This window comes from Calonectris borealis, chromosome 10 (genome assembly GCF_964195595.1).
Source record: "Calonectris borealis chromosome 10, bCalBor7.hap1.2, whole genome shotgun sequence".
Taxonomy (NCBI): Eukaryota; Metazoa; Chordata; class Aves; order Procellariiformes; family Procellariidae; genus Calonectris; species Calonectris borealis.
Genome location: NC_134321.1, coordinates 23479194 through 23503813, shown reverse-complemented (window position 1 = coordinate 23503813; position 24620 = coordinate 23479194). Strand labels below are relative to the sequence as shown.

Genomic DNA, 24620 nt, shown 5'->3' with positions numbered 1-24620 from the left:
TTTCCAGACTCCAGACAAATCCATGAAAGCTTAATTTTGATCATATAAATCAGGATGAGATTAAGATACATAAACACAACTTGGTGCAGTACCCAAAAAGCAAGGAATGACATTTTTAAAAGAATCCATCATCTTGGTTTTTTTAAGTATTTCTTCAGTGGGAATTGTGCTGGAGCAAAGAATGCAAAACTTAGAAGCTTCCAAGAGGGGGTCATGTGAAATTACTCTATTTCGAGATTTTTTCAAATCACTAACATTTTGATTCTGAATGCATTTGTAAGAATCTGCCAACCAACAAATTTTCACCATCAAAAGAGGCACTTTTTGCAGTTTGTACCTATCCTTTTTTTCAGGTCTAAAAAAAAAGATTTTGTAGAGAACTTATGCCATTTCTGTAGAAACTTCTGCAATCCACAGTGACATTGCAGAATTTTTCAAATAAAAAACAACCCCCCCAAAAAAAGAACAAAGAACATCCTTTGTTTCAGACAAAGAATTTCAGGAGAAACCACAAAATGTTCAAGCAAAACATTAAACATTTGATTTTTCCACCCGTTTTGCCAGCAGTCTAAGTTTTCCCATAGTTCTAATATCAGTGTCAATAAGGAAGGGAGGGGAGGTAGGTCAGATGGACTACACTCACGCCGCAACTTAAAATCTGTGCTAATTAAATGAGGATGAAAATAGGATGCAGATACGATTTGCAGAAAGCATTTTTCTCCTTTCACTTAGCCTTTCTTTTAATGAGGAAACGCGACCTACTTCATTTACCCATCAGGAAAAAATGCCATTGAAAAACAACTGGAAGTTGTCGCTAGCATTATTACACAAATCCTGGGCTCTGCTCCTGCCCAAGTGCTTGCCTGCGAACACCTAGCTCTGCGCCCCATCCGAGTGACTAATACGAACGTCATGTGCTTTGCACTCTCAGGGCTAGGGCCCAAACATAAGGATGTTACCAATGGCAGATGTTATTTAGTCTCTTTAAATGAGTTTTAGAAAAGCAGGCTTAAAAAGAAATGGAAACATTTCATTTTAAACCCAGTGGAGACTATTTTATTTAAAACACACACATGCCTGCCTGACACACTTCACTGCCTATTTTAGTGGTTTTTTCCAGTGCAAAGATATATCACAATCGTGGCAGCACCTGGAACCTTAGTTGCATGTTAGAGTACCACAGTGCCCAGCACTGTGCTATTGCCAGCCTCAGAGACAAGTAACCACAAACTACAGAAATGTAACCAAGAATTAGAATTAAATATGTGACACTGTCTAGTCTAGAGGTATGCTTCATCTTCATGATAAAGATCATAAAGTGCTAATTTATTTTTTCACTCTTTACAGAAAGAGAGATTTTAGTAAAGGTAAGTATATACCAGGGATTTTCCTTTTTGATTACTAGCATCTTAGTTCATTTTATTTAAAAGTAGGAATAAAAGCGATGCCCTCAAGTTAACCTGTTTGCCCAGACTGAAGAGACATTATTACATGTTCTTGTTCTTTTACACATCCTAAATATTCAGACACTTGCAACACCCCAGGGTATAGTGTACTATGTCAACACTTCGAGAAGAATGCAAAAATCTTAACAAAAATGAAGAGAGATTGCTTATCATGCTATTGAAGTCTGCATTTTAGAAAAACCCACAAATTATTACAAACACTTTCCACAGGACATATCCTTCTGGATATGCATGCAGCCATGCCAGGAGCCAAACGGCATGTCAGAAAGCAGATTGCATTTTGGTTTTGCTCTAAAGGCAAACTAATGTTTCAAAGCATACTGCAGTTCCTCTTACTGAGCAGATCCATTTACGCTATTTGCCAATTCAGAACTGAGGGGTAATCCCCCAAATCAATCTGCTCTGTACAGTATCAGATTATATCCTTTCCAAGTGGCCATCCAAGTTTCATACATTAATCATACCCAGTCTTTCAAGATCATCAAACGGTATGTTATATTGATTATATGACAGAGCTCCATGCATGAGGCAGATTAGTTTAGAATAGGAGAACATGACATGCTACCAAATGTAACTGTTCTGGTTATGAAAATTGAGTAAGTAAAAATAAGCCTCAACAGACCTGGTAGAGCCACTGGGCAAGCCTCAGCAGCTCAGTAAGAAAGATGTTCTTACAGTAATGACTTCATTAGGCTGTTAGCGAGGCCATGGTGACTACCCCGCCTCTTGGCTGCAGCTGCACTGCTGAGACGACCTCCAGCTGCCTATCCTTACACCCAGCACCAGCTCAGGTCCCTTCAGATGTGGCTGGTCGAGTAGCCTCTCACAGTCCTCCCTAATTCACTTCAGGAAGGAAAGAGACAAACCCAAAGCCAGCAGGATTATCTTCAATAGTCTAATTAGTGGCTTGCGATAATCCACTTGATTTTGCCTAAAGCAAATTAGGAAGTGCTCATGCGAACTATGGAGGCAGCAGATAGGTGGACTGCTACCCCCTGCCAACAGGCAGTGGCAGCAATGGGAGGCAGTGACCGGGCACAGCCGATACCAGGGGAAGAAGTCTGGTAGTGGTCAGAGGGGTCGGATGTCTGCACAGATGCCCACCCTTGACCCCAGCCTCAAGGGCTTTCAGAAGGTGCAAGCCAGGTCCAATAACTCTGCCCAGCAGAGCTGCTAGCATTTTCTCTGCCAACTCCAATAAAAGCCAATAATACATTCTGCAAAGCAAAACTATATTAAAAATAAAACAAAATTGGGCTTTGGTATCAAAACTAAAATCTGGCAGCCGCCTGTTCCCATGCAAAATCCATCATGAGTGATAAATTTGTGGAGGACAGCTGGAACAAATCCATGACATTTAATGACATGGTAAAAGCAAACCTTGAGCAAACAACTTTAAATCATTTGAAATACTACTGTGAATAGATGAAACTTTACAGCGTTCACATGTTACAATAATTAATCATTTCTAAACACTTGTTTTTAATTCTTTAAAAAAAATCATCATTTGCAGAAGCGATTTTTTTTCCCATCCAGCCATATATTTAAAGTAGCATTCTGCTGTGAAAAGGTTTCAGGCTACACACCACTTCAGATTTTTAAATGTATTTAAATGTATTCTGTCTCTCTCCTATCTAAAGATTCATGACACCAGCAAAACAGTACTTTTCTACCTTCCATCTTTTCTTTTTTAAGAAACCTGGTCTTCAAAGCCCAGTGCACAGTACAGAAAAGCGAAAGTCCTAGAAGTTGCTTCTATAAAACACTTCAAACGGGATTGTCACAGAAACACAGACAACAAATTGCCTCCTAATTTAAATGAGAATTCAAATCTCATAGGCACCCTCTCAATCTCTGTCCATGAATGCATATCCAGTATCATCCTATATGGTTCACAAATCCTCAGGTAAAAGAACAGGTCTGTCCTTCCATGGGTAAAGTAGCTGTTCAATCTGAACCACACAGACACCCTTAAGGAGTTCAGCTGGTCCCACTCCTGATGGCTGCCGCAGAGCACCAGTGACCTGGGAAATTTCCCAGAAAGAACTGTTAATGGAACCTGAGCTAAGAACTGGGGGATAGGTGCCAAGCTGAAATGACTTAGAACAGCACGAACGTGAGTGTAAGGGGCACATCTTAAGCTGATTCTGTCTGACAAACGTGCTTAAGTTGATACTGGACAAATGGCTCAGCTCTCATTTAAGTAAAGCCTGGGGGACACACAGACGGTCTCTCCTGGACGTGGCTACAGCAGGAGTTGGCTGAGGACCAGCAGCTGGCTGGTAGTCCCCCACCGCATGTCTGGCAGGAAGGACAGAGAGAACATTCACGGCGCTAGTGCAGACTCAGCTAATTTAAGTCAAAAACAAAGGTGTTTTGAGCTAACCTGGCTGACTTTGCAGTGAGGTGGATTAAGAACACCCATAAGACCCCTTCTGCCAGCTCTGTTGGGGATATAATCTTTGCTGGTTATATTTTCTACTTCCAAAAAGTCATGTATCCATGTCCCAGCAATTGCTTTCTCTCTCTCCCTCCATCACAAGTCTAGACAAAACCACATTAAGATCCTTCTTTGACTATACATGTACAGGTGTAAGGGGTTAGCAGTTACTAAAAAGTTTTGTGGATACAGGAAAAAATGAGCTCTTTGTCTCCAAGGTGTGTTCACTGAATAGAGTCAAGAGTAAAAACCAGAACTGAACTAAAAGAAGCTTCATGCTAAGGATCAAAAGAAAAAAAAGAAAAAAGAAAAGGAATTCCTACCCAAATAGGCAGGAAAGAGTCTGTGAGGTGAGAAGGGACACTTTTTAAACCTTCACTTCACAAAAAGGAGCATGTGACGTACTTCTTCACGACTTTTTCCCTCCAGGGTCCCCTGAGCCCAGACCACTCCAGACCACAGAAGCAGTGTGGCTGTCCATCGCGCCTGGGGCTGGACATGCAGCTGTACCACGGTGGGACCGCCGGCGCAGAAGCACTTCTCACGCTCCCGTCTCCACCCACGTCTCTACAATACCGGATTCCTGGCACCGGTTTGGACAGCTCGGCAGTCATTGCCTGCCTTCATTCATAAAAATGAGACCACGCTGATGAAAGCCACAGGCTCTAGTGCACCCAGCAATAAATGTCAGTGACATCTCCCGGTCAAACATTTACTTCCACAGCCGCCCCTACGCGGGAAGCCTGGAGGTCACATCTGGACAATGAAGTCAGGGAGAGTTGCATGCGTGGATCAGTGACAGCGCTTAAACTTCTCCCCGATTTTGGATTCGATCCACAGAGTTCATTAGCAAACAAGTCAGACAGGAATGTATGTCTCTCTTAAAGCAGACCGGGAGATGTAATTAACACAGTTTAATTTTCATGAATAATATATTAGGTTTGTAACACACAACAATAAAAAGGTAACTCAAAGGGTTTGGTCTTGCTCTAATCATGTTCAGCAGAAGGAGTGGATCCAGGCCACAAGGGAGCTGCGATTTCTTCATATCTAAGCAGGATATATGTTTGTTTCAACAGTCTGATTTCTTACAAAAAGACCACAATAACGTAAGCAGGAGAAAACAAACCACTTTTTGGAAAGCCCCTTTCAGAAGTCTCTTTCTTTTAGCTCCTAACCTATATGAACACGGAATCAGAAAAGGATCTCTTGGAATATTAAATCCAGACCTCAGTTATTAAAGGCAACATGTCACTTCCAGCAAAAAGAAAGGTTAATATTATGCCAATGAGCTGGAAGGAAACCCAAATTTCTAATGCAAGAGAATGAGGGGAAAAGCTAAACAAAAGTGAATGCATGAGACCTTACCACTATACCAGAGCCTTATTCTCTGGGGGCTGTTGGTACATTCAAGAGGAGATAAGAGGCAGAATAATTAAGAGTCAAGGTTCTTTCTGCCACTAGGGATCTGCATACAGCTTAGAAAAGAAACACCTCGGTACAGTTCAGCCCTGTGACAGCTGAAGAAGGGGAGCTCCCGGCAGGCGCAGCCCTCTCCCAGGGCAGTGTGAGGCCACCTGAGATCATCGTTGCCCCAAGGTCGAAGGCTTACAGAAGAGGCAAGCAGCCCCCAGCAGTGGTGGGCCAGCTAGCAGCAGTCTGGTTTCTTCAGAGTATGATGCTGAAAAGCCAGAAGGCGGCTGTAGGAAAGCATGTGCCCACTGTAAGTCTTTCAGCAACCACAAAAATCTCTGGATAATTTAAGGGACACTTCTGGTTTTGCCAGAAGCAGTTAAATACCACCTCTTACCCACAAACTAGGGGATGAAACTCCCAGGCATGGAAAAATTCCCAAAGAACAGTCTGAAAGAAGACCAACATTGTAAACATTTGTCATCTCCCGGAATAAAGGAAAGAAGGCAGCTGTGAAAGGCATGGTTGGCAGTAGGCTTGGTTTGGTTTACACGGGATGCAAAATCCAAGGGCAGAAGGATGACAAGGAAGGACAGCCAAGGTACCCTCCATACCCAGCAGTCTCCATGCAGGCTTTGAGAACTGAGAGCAGATACCAGACACCACAGCAATAAGAGCCATAGGAGCCCTTAGAGGTTCTAACACACACAAAAAAGGCACAAAAAGCATAATTTTTAACAGGGAGTGAAAGCAGGTCACAGCCTGCAGATGGGATGTAACTACACTCTGCTCCTGCAAATCCAGAGGAATGGACATCCACAGGGCTGGAACTGGTCCTGGCAGCATGGAATGCCCCAGCACTGCCCCTCCTGTTGTTGAGGAACTGTCCAGCAAAACAAAATATTTCCAAAAAGCGTGATAACAGGGCTGAATACCAACCAGAGAGACAGCAGTTGAGAAGATGCCATCTCCTCACTGCGCTGCTGCTCTGTAGCAATCTACCACCAGAGCCAAAAGCCAGGCTGGGATGTCTGGTGAGCTTCACCTTGCACATATGCGGGAGTAAAGCTACACGCACGAGCACTCCGGTGCAGACCCCTGTGTGCTCACAGGCCTTTTCCAGTGGGCCAATGGATCCTCAGCTACGCTCACCCAACCAGCCCTCAGGTATGTGGCTTGTTGTTCCTCTCCCATGCTGCATGCCTGAGCAGGACAGAAGGTGCCGATGCCACTGGAATGTCACCTTTAATGCCACCAAGCACCGTGGGACTCGCTGCCCATCATCGCTCCTGAAAGGCGACCTACCACTCAGTGCACAAAATTGAATAAAGATGGCTTCTTCCAGCTTCAAGTAGATCAGATAAATATAGAAGTCTATAATGCCACATGACCACTTAATGCAACTGAAAGGTGTTAAAGTGGATGGATGGACAGACGGATGGAAAAGAGTGAGGGACCTCTACAATCACAGAAGCGGATTTGAATAAAAGAAAAAGATTTTTCCTACTATTTAAATACACTGCAAGGCTAGTGTTTACCTACTATTTATCCCAGTATAGCTTGCAAAGCAGCTTACTGCAGTTTGCCCAGATCAGCAGTCCCACAAAAGTGGAATCACTGAGGCGTTACCAGGACCGAAGGTCTCGGCTGCTTTGCCATCAGTTTCTTGTCTTTACTGGAGAAGGTAAAGCTCCAGCCACCACACTGAATTCAACAAATTCTGCTCAGAGCCTGTGCCGTGAGAGAGAATACATGGATACAATAACATGGCTGTTGAAGGATAAGGCAGCACTGGAAAAGGTTTGCCAACACAGTAATGCCAATTAAGGGTGTGATTTTTGGATGACATTTTTATGCCAATACCAGCCCTATTAATGCTGTCTTCAAAGTGATTTTGAAGGTCCAGCTGACTCCCATTTGGGAAAAGAAGCAGTTAAAAGACTCTTTTTTGGCCTCTATAGGCCCCATTCTGCTATTAGGGGAAAATCTTTCATATTCGTTTCATCCATTCCAGTAATAAGGGTGTTTTATGTCTAGAAAGCTGTATCTTTCTCAGATAATTTTACACCCATTAACCATATACCATAAGCTGTAGTTTTTGTTGTTAAATCACAGTCTAACCAAGTTATAAGTAAAGTCATGTTCAGTCTCCCTCTGCAACCGAAAGGACAAGGATGCCTAAAACAAAGATGTCCCATGAGGAGAAGAGGGAAAAGAGGATTCAGGTGCCAATGGTCTGTTAGAAAACCATAGGGACAGATACACTCTCAAGCACCACCTCTCTACTCATCACCTATGGGTGCAATGAAGCAAAACTCAGTACTAATACAACTCAGCAATAATATCATCTTTTCCTTCAGTACCGAAGGCTTAGAGAAAAATCTCAATGCCAGTAAGCTCAAAGGACCTTCCTGCAGGTGGTGCGGACCATGCGCTCAACCCTACCTCCTCTGGCCTCGCTCCCGGCGGGTGGCTCAGCTCTGGGCGGACCGACAGGCTCCAGCACAAGCCTTTGAGTGACAAGAGGAAGAGATAAGGTGAGGGGAGGCGTGGGGGCAGAGGACAGGCTGGCTCTCCCTCAAGCCCTGAACACGCCGTGAGCGATTCTGCTGCCAGGGGCTGGATTTCTCCACCGATCCTGCAAGCCTGGTCCCCCAAATCTCCCCAACACAGCCCCCTGCTCCACTCTGCCAGGGACGCAGCCAGCGAGTGTTCGCACCCAGCGCCACTCACTCCAAGAATCCAAGCACACCAGCAAAAGCAGGCAGAAAGCACTTCTCTTAGGTATCCCATGTATTTTCTCCTCCTCCTTTCAAACTTCCCGTTGGTTTTCGTTAAGCTCACACGAGGCGAGCAAGCCTGCACAACTTGGAGAACGTGTTTATAGAACAATTTTGCCAGATTTCCCCCACCTCGAAATGACATTTGATTTGCAAACACTCCCACCGAACCGCAGGCTGCTCTCGCCTCCACCCAGGGAGTTGTTTTCAATAAAGCAACAGCTCTGAAACATCTACAGCAACTTTTTTTCTTTGACAATTTGCCACTTTCAGAACAACAAAAAAAAAGAAAAAGGAAAGGAGAAAGAGAAGAGAAATACCGTAAGGAAACATTTGCATATTTGTCCCAGTAACCGGGAAAGGGCTTTGGATCGCGTCCCCTGCACCGAGGGGCTGCAGCCGGCTCCGCTCCGCCCGGGACCGGCGGGCGTCCCGGGACCTACCGCTGGGCTCCGCGAGTGCGGCTCAGCGCTGCACCTCCGCGGAGCGTGGCGCCGGGGGCTGATCCGCGCCCGGGGCTCCGCGCCCGCGCTCCCCGGCCGCTCCGCCACCGCTGCACTTACCGCCCCGCTCCGCGCCACGCCGCGCTGCTCCGCTCCGCGCGGGAAGGGGCAAGGGGACCCCGGGAGCCAGAGGGAGGGGCCGGAAAGCTGCGGCGGGGCTGACCGGCGGCGCTGGGTGTTTGTCTAACCTGACACCGGGGGCTGCTGCTGCCGCCGCACCGCGCTCCGCACCGCGCTGCGGCCAGCGGCAGCCCGGCCTCAGCGCGGGCCGGGCGGGAGGCGAGTGCCCGCCGCCCCGGGGAGCCCGCGGAGCGGGGCTGGACATACTGAAACAATGAGATCGGCTGTTTTATAAGGCTCACGTGGAGGAGAAAAGTCTGCGTCCTATTTTCCTGGGGTTTCCAATTAAAAAAAAAAAAAAAAAAAAAGTGGGGGTTGAAAGCCGAGCCCGGCGCCTGCCGTGGGGCAGTGGTGCCTCAGCGCCTGGGTTTGCCCAGGTTAAGCCCACTCAGTCAATCAAAGGTGGCTTCAGAATTGTGCTAAGAAGTGCTTTTAATTTTCTTTTCATCCCGCTGCTGCTTACGGAGATCTAAGCAGCCCCAAACTTACCTCGCCGTAACCCGCCGCAGAAGCATTTGGTGATTTTGATCCTATCTTTACATCGAGAGGGTCCCGTTGTCATATTTACATGACAATAGAGACTGTTTATAGAAACTCATCCTGGTATAAATTAGAGACAAGTCCTTGGGAAGAACAAAGTCACTGCAGCGCTATGTCATCGAGCAAACATCCCTCAGAGGGTCTTAAGAATAACCCAGGGTGCCTTTTCCCTGCCACGCAGCAGGGACGTGCTTGCAAGCACAGGGGGCTCACTCCAGCGCCCTGGCTGGGTCAGAGGGAGCCTGTCTCGCCCTGGATGGGAGCTCTGGGACCTCCCTTCGGGGAACCAGGCGCAGCTCCCCCCTGCATTTCTGCTCCTTCAGCACAAGCTGTTTCCAGCCCTTAGTCTGGCTGTAGGGCCAGTCGTGAACCTCTGCAACAAGCCCCTGGGGCAGGCGGCGCAGGGAGACCCCGCTGGGCTGTTTTCACACTGCAGAGCTCCTCCATCTTCTCGGGCATTTAGTTATGGGAGGAAGGGACCGACCGAACACCCCCCACACGTCCAGGCCTCCTTGCTCATCCTGCTTGATGCTCACCAAAGCTGTCAGCAGAGGACAGCTCTGCCCAAGCCTGCATGGGCAGGGTCACAGAAGCATGGCACTCAGTGCCCCACCGAGGCTGCCGGTTCAGCCCCTCAGCAAAACAGCTCAGCACCACCAGCCTGCCCCTAGCACAGGCCATGCGGACAGCTGCCTGGAGCAACCGCCTGATGGATGTAGCAGAGCATCCATGGTCTGGCTGCTGGCTTTGCCTTTCCCAGCAACCAAGGGATGGAGCAGCATCTGCTGCTGCGGTCAGAGGTGGTGGCTCCCCCACAGCGCTTGGTCACCTTCTCCTGTCACTGCCATCCTAGGGGAGAGGTTCCTCATCATGCCCTCCTCCTCCTCCCGCGCTCTCCTCTCCTCCTTGTAGCAAATGCAGCTCAGCCCAGTCTGTGACAGTAAAAATACAACAATATCGAAGAAACTTTTGGGCTGCCTCTGGCTCTCAGCAGCTCCCATTCACAGGCAAGTTTGAAATCTGCACAGACAAAATGTGCGTACAATTAGGGAAAAGTAGCAGTGTAAGAATTTCCATTTCTGAATAATGTGGTATCCTGTCTCTGACACAGCCAAAGCTTGGGAAAGTGGGACTGCCTTATTGTGTGATGTTGCAGTGTGTGTGGGGAGGGGGTTTGCTGCCGATTGCTGCTGGACACCCTCAGGGCTAGGCCAACTATACAAAATTATTGTGTAACTTTAGCCAGAGAGAAAAATGCTATTTACTTTGTGAGGAAACAATCAACCCTCCAAAAACCATCCTACACAGTCTTGAATTTCATCTGAAGGAAAAAAGGAAGCGTAGAAAGAGCAGAGGACTCTGATTTCTCTCTGCCCCTGCAAAGATGTGAGGCAAGCACTGCTGCTCTGAAGGTAGCGTTTACAGTCTCCTTAAATCATCTCGTGACAGCCCATGAGTGCCACTTGCTGTCACCCAGCTGCGCCATGAGCAGATGGGAAGCAGCAGAGCCAGCAGTAACGCTTCAACTGGGCTTTGCACATTAAGTTTGTGGCTGAGCTGGGAGCGAGCCCATGTCTGCCAGCTCCACACCCCGGGGTCCGAGTCACGAGTGTTTGAGGAAGACCAGGGGAGACCAATGGAGTCAACCCCAGGACTGTGATAAAACTAAAACAGGAATTACAGGAGAGTCCTGAAATCACTATAGCAGTTTTTGCTGTTAAAGCCATGATGGCCTCAGTCTGTAGCTAGGGGTAAAAATCTCTCCTCAGACCAACTGATGCACATGGAAAATACTTTGTGTGCTTTCAGGCACACAAATCCTTCCTCAGATCTAAGAGGGGGATGCAAGCTGCACCCCTGACACTGTTAGATCTTCAGCGTGAGGTTTCCTCTCCCTGAAACACCCATTGACTGTTATCACCACTTTTGCTCCATCAACACAACCAACACAGGCAGAGGCAGCAGGAGACCAACAGCCAGACCCATTAAAGACAGAAGTTAAAAATCCTCCTCACCACCTGTACAATAGCATTTCTGATGCCCTTGCTATGCCCAGAGCTGAATGTGTAGCAATGGGGGGACTTTGGGAGGAAACATAACCACAGACTCGGTGTTCGTTGGTGCACCTTTAGGAGGGGAGGGGTGTGGGGAAGTCGTGCGCAGGGTCTCAGCCTTGTGTCCAGCAGCTGAGGATTGAGCTGAAGGAGCAATGGCACTGTCAGGGTGGATAACTGCGACACAGGGAGCAGACTCTGCCCTGCTCTGCCAATGATTGCCCTACATACCACTAGAACAAATCAATTCATCCCTCTACCTATCAGTGTAAAACAGCAATAATAGATGCAACATAGCCCCAGAGGACCTTACCTTAGAGGGTAGAAACTCCTCAGCACAGCAGAGCAAAACGGCTGTTAAGAACCTGCCAGCTCAGCTCTGCCACACCTCACCACACCACCACTTACCTGGATAAACTCGGCAAGTCCTAAACCTAAATCAAAAGTTGGAGTCCTATGCTGGTGGCCTGTCCTCAGCAGTGTTTTCACTCAATTTGCCAGAGTAAAAATATGGCTCAGAAACAGAGTAATTTTTTTTAACATCACAAGATCATTTAAAATATTTTGCTTTGACTTCAAGTGACACTGAAGAACTAATACATCCAGGATTTCATGAAGTGAGGCTAAATGGAAATATCCATCATTTCTGAATGAAAGAAAACTGACAAAAAAACATTGTTTGGGGACTGAAACGGTAAGGCAAGTTGTGTGAATCTGTGCAAGATACAGAGCGGCCGTCATCGTTGGTGGGATTAGCACATACCCACTCAGGGACTAGCTTTGGAAAGCAAAACTAACTCTTTGGAAGTCTGATTTAAGGAGGAAAAATGTTCTTTCGGACTTTCATTCAGCCATTTTTTGCATCTCCGGTACTCTGGAAACTGAGCTCTGCATTGGACACCAAAGGGGAGAGGGGTAGCACGCCTCCTTCCAAGAGACAGGCAGGAAACCTGGACACGTGGAGAAGCCTCTGTACCTGGTGTAGTTAATCCTAGAGAACTTGACCCACTTAGAAACAACTGGAGCTTTTCCAAATAAAAGCCCCAAAGAAGAGGAACCAAATCAGGGGGAGAAAATGTGACATTTTAGAATTCCAGACCTAACACAAAAAAGTATGTAGTGTTTCCTAAGCAGCAATTTCCTAATTGCAGACCGGTGGGAACCACACCACCAGTGTCCTCTACTCCTTTTCTTCTGCCACTGTAAAGTGTAGGAACTCTTTTGCCACATCTTTTCCGTGACTCTCTCTTCCACATGGCTATAGCATTCCCACTTTAAAGCAGTGCTACTCTGGCTGAATAACCACAGAGCAGAGCCGAACAATTGTCAACTGTGGGCAGACTCAGACTGAAAAATTTTCCTCACATGTCCTCATCCAACCACAGTTTTTGAGAATTTGGGAAGATGTCACAAAGCAACAGAAAACAATGCCCACTTGGCCAAAGTCAGGCCATTCAACAGCATGCCTTTTACTGCAGTATACAGTTGAGAAACGTAAGAAATGTATAGCTCACATAGGAAAAGCTTTTAGCTGCTGCTTTGAAATCCCAGAGAGTCGATAATTTAACACATTTCAAACGAGAGAAAAATTGCACAATTTATAGACTAGCCCAATCCAAACAAATCAATTATAATGTACATCTACTCTGAACCCAGTGGAGAAAAGCTCATTTTGTTCTGGAGATTTCTGATCACCAGGGCTTGCAGAGATTTGCCGTGACCTACATGGTTGAACTCTTAACAGTGGAAACTTAAAGAAATAGCTTACAAGAGAAGATTCCTGTGGTGCTGGATAAACGCAGTGTGAGAATTACCTACTTGGACAGTTTAGGAGGAAAACAGCATTGCCCTTTCTTTATCATCAGCCAGTTTTTCTGCAGGTATTTGGTCAAATTCAGTACTCCGCTATACCCATTCAGTGCCCTTGGAGGAAATAAAGTCGTACATGTGAAACAGAGTAAAGCATAATTCTTCAAGCAAGGAGCAAGTGTGCCCTACAGTGACTTGCTCTTAATTTAATGTACTGACAAACCAAGAGCACTTATAAGCAGCATTTGATAAGGTATTCTTTCAGATTCTGATGTTTTACTGCAAGTGTCAGAAATGTACCCACATCTAAGATCAAAGGGCTCTTCAAGACAAATGGCAGGAAAACGATCTTTATCTTGGAACCTGACTTGAAACTGTTCCTTGTTCTCAAACTTTTTCACCATCAATAAGTATGCACCGGAAAGCACGGCTCTCAGAGATCAGCACTCTGATGGCAGCAAATGTTAGCTCATTGATGAACTTTCAGACTGCAAATGCTACTGAGACAAATCCGCTGCCAAGGTGAGCTTTTCCTTTACCGCACAGCCATAGAAACAGGTACAAAATACCCTCTTCTAGGGCTTGTTACCTTCATTTTTGTCACACGTCAAGTTCCCAAGAAACCCCACCTGAGCACATCAGATGAGCTTTAGTTTGGACTGATTTCCGATTATGCAGTAGTGGCTCAAATCTAACATCCATACAAGTGTGCAGCAAGCGGGGGGAGTTGCATTTTTCCCCAGTCACCCCTGGCAAGTCCCATTTCTTCCTGGCCATCTCAGTTCCTCTCATAGGATCTTCTGTACCTGAATATTTTGAGAGTGAAGAAGTTGAGGATGCAATTGAAACAAGAAGTTTCTTTTTATTGTTTTTCTTTTTTGAAAGTGTTCAGCATTGACCTTGCAAGTTTTCAAAAAAACAGATGAAGTTTTAGCTCTTTTCATGGTGGATGAGCTGACTAATGCAGACAGTTAAAATCCACTTCAGATTTGCTGCAGCAAATTACATGCAGGTTGTAAACAAAACAAACAAATATTCAAGATAAGAATGACCACCAACATGCTGCATCATGTGAAGCTACCCTCCGAGTAATGCTTCGCATTACGATTCCAAAACATGCTCTTAATTTAGAAAGGATAATAGCATTGAAATGTCATTTCAGCAGAACATTACAAATATTAACTTTGCTAACTAGGACCCAGAGCCCATGGGCTGTTTCTGTGTGGGCTCTTTTTATGTGGGTTTTTGCACCCACATACAGCTCTGCTAACGTCAGCAGGGTTCTCTGTGGGTGCAGAGATCTGTCAGCACTGCACCCAGCCTTGCTGGATATAGCAATAGGTAGGACGCAGGAGAGCAGCCAGTGTGAAAGTCAGGATGGCTACAGGTTGCAAGAAGAAAGTAAGCAAGGGGAAGTCTGTCAGCTGGACCGTGAGCAGGGCTGAAATGCCCTGCGAAGCTCTGCATCCATACATTGCTGTTCTTGTAAAAAGCCACTCCAGTTTTCAAAGCCTGGAGTCCTCTTACAGTTTTGTCCCATATTGGTGTATGGAACAAATTAATGTCACAAGACAGTAATTTGTCTGGAGAGCACTTATTGACAGGGCAAATAGGTGGCATTGCCCAGAGCTATTCAGAGCAAAGGAGGAATTAAGGATTAAGGCATCTCCCAAAGGACATCGACTAAGCAACTGGCAGGCAGTAAAACCAGCTGAGGGACTCACAGCAAGGGAAACAGAAGGCAGCGAAGGGCCCCTCTGCGGTAACGTTGGACCATTGCTTCTCCAGGTCCAGTTAGGATCTGAGCACGAGGCAGGGGTGCAGAGTGCTCTCAAGAGAGCAGGGCTGCCATGGCTCTGTGCCCTCAGCAGCAGCCCCCGGCAGCCGCGCAGCGACTAGGAAGGGCCACAGCCACCTGCCAGGGAAGAAGGGATTAAATTGGAGAGGCTGCAGGGGCATGCAGCCAGCCCCAGGCAGGGTGGAGGGGTAACTTTAAGCTCTCCCTTAAGTTTGTCTGGCCTTTTTTTTTTAATCCCTTGCCCTTTCAGTGCAAGCAAGGACTTGCCAGGCTTTTAACCTGAAGTAAATTGTATCTTCTGTCATTTCTTTACTTAGATATTTAGTTTACATACCTCCCAACTGCTGAATTTTACCTACCTATTTTATACTGCCGGGAGCTTTTCCCTTTGTGGAAATATTTCTGCTCCCAGCAGTGTGGTGGCTCATATTTGTATGGCCACCTTAAAATTAATAGTTCTTCCATTTGCTTCCAAGATAAGCATATATCCATCTCTGGTGGCAGTACCTTGTAGCTATCAGAAGGAGCTGGCTGCTGCTGGAGTCAGCGTCTTTGCCCATGTGCACACTGCCTGTGCCACACAACTCCCCCAAAAAGGCGTACGTGTGTTCACCACGGCACAGACAGCCCTGCAGGCAGGTTCTTCTGCACTCATAGTGCAGAAGCTCTTGTAAAATCTGGGGTTCACTCCCATGGCCACAACATTAGTTCTCTGTATGCTTTTTACATGCACCAGCCTATGCGGGATCCCCTTCTTTCCTTTCCAAACTATAAATTAATTTTGTCAATGTTTAATTCTGGGCCTGAATGTTCCCATCTAGATTCCAATCTGAAAGCTCCTCATCCCCATAACACACTCCATTACCAACCCAAAATGGGAAGATTATTTCTTCATCCCTGAAACGAGGTATGATTTCCACCTGATATTTCTGCATTTCACTGAGTGGGAAGTACCACCTTCCAAGTTTCTGCTGTACTATCTGGAGTTGCCCACTGCCTTTGCCCACCCCCTGAGTTACCAGAAAATTGCCCTTCAAAACCAGCTAGAATCATAAATAAGACTACCTCTATTTCATCTCTAGTGCTCACAAATACAGAGGGAAACACTGTCTAAGCCTTCTACAGTTCTCCACTCGCCAGCACTATCTCAAATCCCAGCAGCACTTTACATCAGCTTGTTAACTGGGGCTGTTGCTTTGTCTCATCTGCTCCAGATACCGGGCATTGCTCAGCCCTCACATACGACGCGCACACAGGAGCCTGTTCTAACCAGCACCTGAATTTTTGTGAGGAGCCTGGTGTAACCCCAGCCACAGTGACACATGAGACTAAGGTAGAGGCCGCCACTGCTGATGAGAGGTTTCCGGCTCAGCCCGCACAGGCAGAGACCTGCTGCCGATGAGTACAGGTCATTGGCAATAACCTGTGCGTTTGGGAGGTACAGCATGGTCCCCTTTGACAAAGAAGTGTGTAAACCCTTATAATTACTTGACACAGATCGTTGTTTTCCTCTGGTGGAAGGCTCAAATAAAAATATTTGCATTGAGGCCAAGAATGCAGGGTCCAAGCCCTATTAACATCCTGTGTTCGTAATAAATACCTACTATCCAAATAAACCACCCAAATGGCTATTTCCCCAAATGTCACAAAGTTACCTTGTACACAAGTTGCTGTTTAACACTGCCTGCTATCCCAAAGGAGCATGACAGGCAATTCCTTGCCATAATACCTTCCAGTAGCTATTACAAGCCATTATCATTAAAGCATCCAAGAAGCTGCCCTAGTCCGGGTGTGGATCCAGCCACGAGGCTGGCGGAGCTGTGCCACACTGCCTGGCTCTGCCCTCCAGTAACACACCAATGCGGGGACACACGTGGCACAGGCTGCTGGTTTTACCACTAAATCTGTCTCTTGATCACACCAGGCAGTGGTGGCCACCACCAGAATACTCATTTTCGATTTTTTTTCCCCAAAGGTATTCTCTAGCAAAAGTATCAGCCTCAAGCTTTCAGCACCTTTTCCACAGAAAACTAGTATTATGTTAAAATAAACCAAGTGGGTTAGAAACTAATCTACTATTATTTAGTATGCAATTGTCATTGCTGATTTCCTTGCTAGTTTTAAAATGCAAATGATCCAAAGAAACAAGTAAAATTGTGTTTTGACTGCTGTGGGGAAATGGGTGACTGTCACCAAGTGCTGGCAGACCGTATCTCTCCTCCAGCCAGGAGCAAGGCCTCACATTAGAGGCTTCCCAAATTGGATAAGGTGTGGAGCTAATAAAAACTTGAATCAGCCTAGAGACCTGATGATTAAATCTTGGAAAGCTGAAGGCTATGTGAGCCGGTTAGTACTGACTTCTACCGTGATGGATCTCTAACAACATGTGAAAGTTATCATCTAGTGAGGCAAAACATCCCTGTTGTTGGGCAGCGCAGACACGCAGCTAGCCAAGTTCTTAGCAAAACCATCTCATGAGCCCCACAGGGACTCTTTGGAGATGTCATCCTGCACAAATATACCTAGTTCACACAAAATCATCTCAGTTCAAAGTTAAAAAGTAGTCCAAATGTTACCTGCTCTGGAAAATCCAACTGAGACGTTTCCTTTTCTTTTTTTCCACTGTAGCTGAAACTGCAGCTTTGGAGCTGGATCCATGCAATAGGCATCCCTTTTACAGCACATACTTCTTTGCTGAATTTATGGACGCTGCTGTGTAGGAAAGTAACAAGGCTGTAATACTATGTGGCCCTGGTTAGTTCATACTCAAAGGCTAACTCATGATTGCCTTGGACATTGTTCTCCTGTTACTTCTGAAGGGAATAGATGACCCTATAAAACAGACAGCAGCAACGCCCCTTTCGCAGCTGTCTCCAGTTTCTCTCCTGAAATTTGGCTGGGTGTTTTCTTCAAGATTCAGAACACAGATGTAAACTGTTTAGGGATATCCCTATATCCCTGTTTCTCCTTAACAATGCCAGAGAGAATGAAAAATGTGGCCCGTTAGTTTTATAGCCATCAGAAAGAAAAAAAAAAAAAAAGAAAAAGGGTGAGGGTCTGACCTGCAGCAGCCTGGTCTGTTTTCTCAATACGTTACAGTTTTTGGGGAAATGTTGTTCTGAAGTTTTCAGGCAGCGATGGGCAGATCCCCAGCTGCCCACAGATCCCACTCTAGTGGTCTCCAGTGTAAGCCATGATGATCCTTTGCAGGGAAAAGAAAGGGTCACAGAGGGAAGGTTGTGGGGTTTTTTTTTGTTAAGATGAGATCCGTAAACTGGGACTGCCAAGGCACTGTGGTAGCTGCTCATCAGAAAGGCCTCACTTACCTATGTTACCTGCTCACCTTTTGGGCTTTTCTGAAATAGTTACAGCTGGCCTACGCTTTGCCCTTGCACAGGGGACGGGAGAGGGAAAAATCTGGAGTCCACACCTGGAGCCTGTGCAAATTCCTGCCACCAAAGAAGGAAGGAGGATCCAATTTTCTCCCAATTTTTCCCCAAGCCAGGGGTTAGGAGGAGGAGAGGTGACTCTGCATGGCTGCCAAAGGCCCTGTTCACACAGCAAGCGGGGGTCTCCTGGAGACACAGGGCTCCCCTTGCAGGAGTGCCTCGCCTTACCCAGCACCTCTCTGCGTGGCCAAACGGGGACCGGACGCCTTGTTGCAGTCCCACTTGCGCAGGCGGCAAACCAAGGCACTGAGACATGCCTTGGTTTAGGGCAAGAGAGCGGGGAACTAATTAACGAAGGGAAAATGCAGGAGTACAGCTTATGGCCACCTGAGGAGGAGTGCCTGCCAGAAGCTGGTGAGCCTCTGACCACCGGGGAAAAAAGGGAGAAGCAGGGGGACAGTCTCCCAAGATGAATGAGTTGCACTTAAAACTCCTGCTGTATAAAATAACAGAAACAGCAGTGGGGAGAGCGTACCGCTGCTGCAGGGCGAGGGGCCGGGGAGCCGCAGCAGTCCTTCCCGCCTCCTGGCTCTCACCCTTGCTCTCTGCTTTTGAAACACCTTTGGAGCAGCGCAGGGGATTTCGCTTTGTATGGTTTCCACACCAAAAAGCCCTTTTCCTTGTTTCTCCTTGTACTGGGTGTCCGTGGTAAGGCTGGGGGGGTGCAGGGGCCTCTGTGAGGGAGCCCTGGGCTGCCCCGGCCCGGACACAGCCGGTTCCAGCCGGTTCCGGCCGCCTCTGCACCGGCCCCACCTCAGCCCCTCGGGGAGGCTGGCGGCGCCTCTAGGGAGAGGTAGTTAAGAAAGGTTAAAATGCCACACAGCCACGAGGAAAAAAGTGTTAGAAACAGCCCTGTAAACAAGATAGTTGGAAATTATTGCCATAAAGAGAAAACCTCAAGACATTTGTGACGGCAGTAGCTGCAGCTCCTCATGATTTCAGATGAAGCCAACCCGGCGGCCGGTACCCCAGTAGCCTGCACCTCCAGTCGCGGGCAGCTCTGGCTCGCCTTTAGTCACACTGCTGTTGAATTTCACCCCGAGGTGGTGCGCGTTAGGTGTGGTTAATCCCTTATTTATCTTACAGGGGAGCTGTGATGTTTAGTCAGTGCTTGGGAACAGCTCGGAGATCCTGTGGAGCCAAACCCTATGGCAGAGAAAGTCACGTTTCCATCCCTGCACCCAGGCATTGCCTCACATTTAGAAGTTTTCCAGTAGAACTTTAACAATCTCCGTGTGCGGTTCAGAAGGGCTAAATTTAAGCTTGCTGTTATTTAAGAAATGATTTTTTTTTTTTTAATGAGACATATCTGAGCGCAAAGCACTTTGCGGAAAGTATGTGTGGGTTTGAGGGGTGGGAGAGAGCTGTGAATAGATTCTAGTTCTTCAGCAGTTACCAAAAGTCTGCTCAAGATGTAAATTCATGCTTAGCCCTTAAAACTGAGACCTTAAAAATGTGTGGAGACCTGAGCTGATATTGTCTTTTTTATTTTGTGTAGACCTTTATCTTCAAATAATAAACCAATGTTTTGGCTTATGCAAGGCACTGCTGAAGAGGGAGAGAAAATGTCTTTTATCTCCTACATTGTTGTTAAGTGGCATCAACACAACATTTAATAAAAAGCATCTTGATATAATAATAGTTTAAAGTTTGTTTTCCAAACAAAACTGTTGTTTGCCCATAGTAATGTAAATTTGCAGTTCTCCTTTACACTTCACAGATGACAAGAGAAAAAGATTTTAAAATCTCCCCAAAGGAGAGATTTAATTGTAAAACAAAGCACTAAGTATGACATTTATCTGAGATTGTAAAGGCTACAGTAATTAAAAAAGACTAAAACATATGGTGTACCTCATGAGGGTGGTTAGTATGATCTCCCAAACTGAACCTTTTTGATTACTGAGACGGAAGAGGAAAATACAGCTATTCTCCTCAATGTTGAATCATAAAATAAGCCTTTGCTTTAGTCCTGGTGAATCAGGCATGGCACTCCCATTTTAATTCAGTTAATCTGGAGGAGAATGATTTCCTTTCATCTGCTAAGCAAGATATGAGCTACAGTTGTGATCTATTAGTGCATTTACAATATGATATGAGGGAAGGAAATTGTCATTAGTGGCCTGTAATAGTCTGGCAGCTGATGCCAGCACATGATAGGGCCACGCTTCAGCTAGAGGAGAAGTGTCAAATAATCAACACTTAGGTTACACTTAGGGCACCCTCTCTAATTGCAAATGCTAGGTTATATTTCAGTGATGTTATAGATGTAATATGGACCATAAGAAAACCTTTGTCAGCAGGCTCTTTGACAGGCTTCTAGCTGGAGATGTTGCAATGCAGTCAAATCCCATATCAGCAGACCTGGAGATAAAAACAAAACAAAATCCACAACAACAACAAACTTGTGTAATCAGATAATACATAGAAGCTGAAAGCCAAATCCTTAGCTGGTGTTAACTAGCATAGCTCTAGTACATCTACACTCACTTTCTCCATTCTGGACTCAGTTCTCGTTAATTCATAGCTTTTAACCTCTACCCTCCCACTTCAAGGTGCAGGGAGAAGGACTATAAACTTTGAGCTACCAGTTTGAAACTGTGTTTTGTGAAAATCTATGCTTGGTTAAAACCTGTAAGTGTCTTTTCCAAACATTTACACCTTTTGCTGCTGTGCATCAATTGGGTGCACACAGCTTGGACTGGTAAGTGTCCCTTTCTGATGGCATGTCAGTACCTGCTGGCTATTTAAGCCTTCCGTCTGAGAGGGCACTATGAATTAAACTAAATGTGATGAATATTCACAGCTTTTTGGCTTTCAGGAAGATAGTCCAAAAGGAAGCCAAGGAAAAGGGTGTATTTCTTCTTTCTGCTTCTTGAAAGGGAGGTCAGAAGAATAAGAATATCAGCAAAAGGCAAAAATACATATATGAAAAGAAAAGCAGATAGAAAACACATCTGACTGGCCCTTGAGCCAAACATTATTTAGTATCACACGCTTTCCCCTCTGACCCAGGCATGTGTTATATGCCTGGTATATTACATATACGTCGTGATACATAAAGTGTATCACAAGAATACTATCTGATGCTAGGCTCAACCTGGTTCCCAGTGCAATCCCTGGTATCACTGGGGAAGATGGCATTCATTACATGAAAATATAACATTGACCAAGAACCCTCTTCCTCAGCCCAAGCAGCCACCACCACATAGAGCTGCTTCCCTGATCTCCTTTTGAATGGGCCCCAAATTCACAATTCGGTCACTTTGCTCTTAATCATGAACATCAGCACCCGGGAGTGTATGCTGTAATAACCACACTCAGCATAACGGCAAGCTCCATCCTCGCATCTCAGCAGGCAGGAGGGCTGGTCCATCCCACACAATTTAGGCTGGTAGCTCCATCGATTCAAAGTGGCACCTTCAAGGGAAGGAGAGAGATTTTGGCGCGTTTTCCATGGAAGGTAGTCTGAAACGAATGCTGGTGACAGCAGCAGCTAGAAGAGCAAATGCATAGCAACAAATAGCCCAAACCTTTAGCAAAGGAAGGCAAATTCTTCCCTGAAAAAGTAATATCAAGCTCATAAAAGCTGGTGGTTTGTTTTTCTTTTCTTTTTTTTTTTCTTCTTCTGTAAAAGTAACATGGAAACAAAACAGAAGAAAGAGGGTAATTTCTCCGGTATTAAAGTGCTTTCTGACTGCAACTATTTCTGGATTCCCCAAACCCGACATTTGCAGTTTCATCCCTGGAGAAAATTGTGTGGCTTGCATTTTTAGGAAAAAAATTCTCAGATGAATTTGTGCAGGTTTGGATATAAATTACTTTCAGGCTTAGCTTCCATCACGATGGTAAGTCTTGTTTGTGACTCCCCAACTGTCTGCAGTCTCCGGTAGTTGTAGCAGCCTTCCTTCAAGTTGGGTTTGCTTCATTCATTTGAGTATGAGCTCAAAGGCAAAAATATGTTCTCTTCTACCAGATGCCTTATTTAGATGTGATTTACATAAGGGAAAAAAGTGTGAGAAATATCAATATTTGCATTTTAAGCATGATTTCAGGATGTCTGTCATGGTTCATTCATCTGCTTTTTGGCTCTTCAATACATTTAGCTCACTTCTATTTGACTGCACAAGCATATGGATCTCATTAGCTTAATGGTGAGCTTATTTATTCTTCATCCTTGCTGGCACTTTTTAACTTTTAACTGCAGTGGGGGGTTAGGTGAACTACATTTATGTTCAAAATTGTCCATATCATAGCTAACCTGATTGGTAACTCATTGATCCTGGCTAAATACCCAAGAAAACTTCAGGTGATGATCATGTTGGTTTTCCTCTTTTTAGGTAAGATATGGTACCTTTCTGCTAAGCAGAGGCTTTGGAGAGGGAAGGCCATCAAGGATGGCTGGAAGCATTTCCTGAAGCTGACTCCAGACATTCATGTTCTGAGCAGGCTGTCTTGGGTCCAATCCTGCCACACAGAAACCGAGTACAAATATTGTTCCTGCAACTGGACAGTGAGAGTACATGTCCTGTTCGAGCGACCAGGCAAAATGCCGGAGAGGAGACGCATCCTCCATAGGTACTGGATGTCCCCAGCTTAACAGAGGCATTACGTGGGCTGGTCACTGCCCCGGGTGACACCGGGGTGCCACAGATGCCTCCCTGAAGCCCAGGGCAACCTCCAGCACAGAGACGGGGCAGTTATTAGATCTGATGGCCACCTCTAAGCTTCGGTTTCAGCTCCATGACAGTTTTCCTTAGAAACCTCTGCAGGTTACCTGATCCCCTTAACTTGAATAATGTCAGAATAGCAGATCTTTTACCTTTTCTCTTCCCTGAAGGAAAAGAGAGATAGATATAGATATATAAAAGCATTAAATGACTAAGCCAACTCCTGGAACACAGAAAAAACTGTGTGCTTGGATATGTTCAACAGCCTGTGAGCCCCTCGGAGAGGAGGTGGGAAGGGAAGGAGTGCTGCCTGGAAAAGCTACTGAGAAAAACGAAATAGCTGTCATTGCTAAGGAAATACTAGAACAGCCATTTAACACTCCAAGCTGAGCTCACATGTCTTGGAAATACGTGGGTAATTTACCACTTACCAAGTATTAGTGTTGCATTGAGCCTAGCAGCTCATAACCACAGACCTGCTAGATATTTGCAAAAACACTCCGAGCGTATCTCATTTTTCACTCTAATCCAACTGATAAAAATAATAAAGCGGTTTTGACCTCCCTTGTAAAATGTTTACATTACTGCTTCCATTGCTATTTGTATTTCTCTTTTCACCTTTCTTCCACCACGGGTGATGACTGTCTGTTGCAGGACCACAGGCTCCCTTCCAGCAGCCATCCTGCACCACTTGGTGCCCGCTGTCCCTCGCAGCTGCTTGGTGCCTGGCTGCAGTTGATGTCACGCTTAGACTTTTCTGTTCTTCATAGCGAGTTCCTGTCATGGTAACAACTTGAAAGCATTAACACCCACCCGACATGCCAGAGACAAGAGAATTGTTGAAAAATATAGCAATTGAATTTCCTAGCTTATCAAGTGATGTTGAACAGCCTTCCCCCCCTTAGATTTCACACAGAAGTCTCTCGCTTTATCTTTCTGTTGTTCCATCGATGCTGACAAGTTTTAAATGTGAAGTAGGTTGCAGTGGTGGAGGGCTTGTTTCAAAGCTCCCACAAAGCCATTGGGGCTTTCTAGCAGGGGCACTGAAAAGACAGACAGTGGGGCTCACCTGCCCTCATTGTGTTTCCCAAAACAGTAACTGCCCGGAGCTACCTTATCAAATTCCATCTTGTAGCCTGCCAAAAATATCTTCTTATTTAAAGTCTACCTTTTAGATTATACACAAGACCATCATTTCTGTAAAGAACTACTTTGCATAATATAGAAAGAGAAATAACACATAAGAAAGATTAAATAGAAAATTGTTCTTGTTTCAAGAAATCAGTTCCATGACAAAGAACCATCAGCTTCCAAAAGCAGATATATTGTTTCCTTTCAAATTTCTGCATATAGCCAGCAGGAATGTCTAAAACAATTCCTCTAAAACAGAAAAAAAGAAAAAAAAAGCACTCCCCAAGATAAACTCTTCTGTATGCAAGAGCAAGTGAAGCTGATAAATTTTTACAGCGAAATTCACTCTGCTGCAGAAGGAATGTCCCCGGGGCCCAGGGATTACATGGCTTATCCAACCTGTCCTACTCCTTGCTCCCTCCTGCTTCTGCATCTTCCAAACCAGAGGTC

At 45.7% G+C, this 24620-nt stretch overlaps 1 protein-coding gene across 1 annotated transcript in view; it reads right to left on the bottom strand.

Annotated features, from left to right (window-relative positions):
• The window catches only part of FBLN2 (fibulin 2), a 107592-nt gene extending 98770 nt beyond the window's left edge, over nt 1–8822 (bottom strand). The window contains exon 1 of the mRNA XM_075159433.1: nt 8663–8822. The gene's annotated coding sequence lies outside the window, so the exon portion shown is untranslated. The remainder of the gene's footprint in view (nt 1–8662) is intronic.
• Between the last annotated feature and the right edge of the window lie 15798 nt (nt 8823–24620).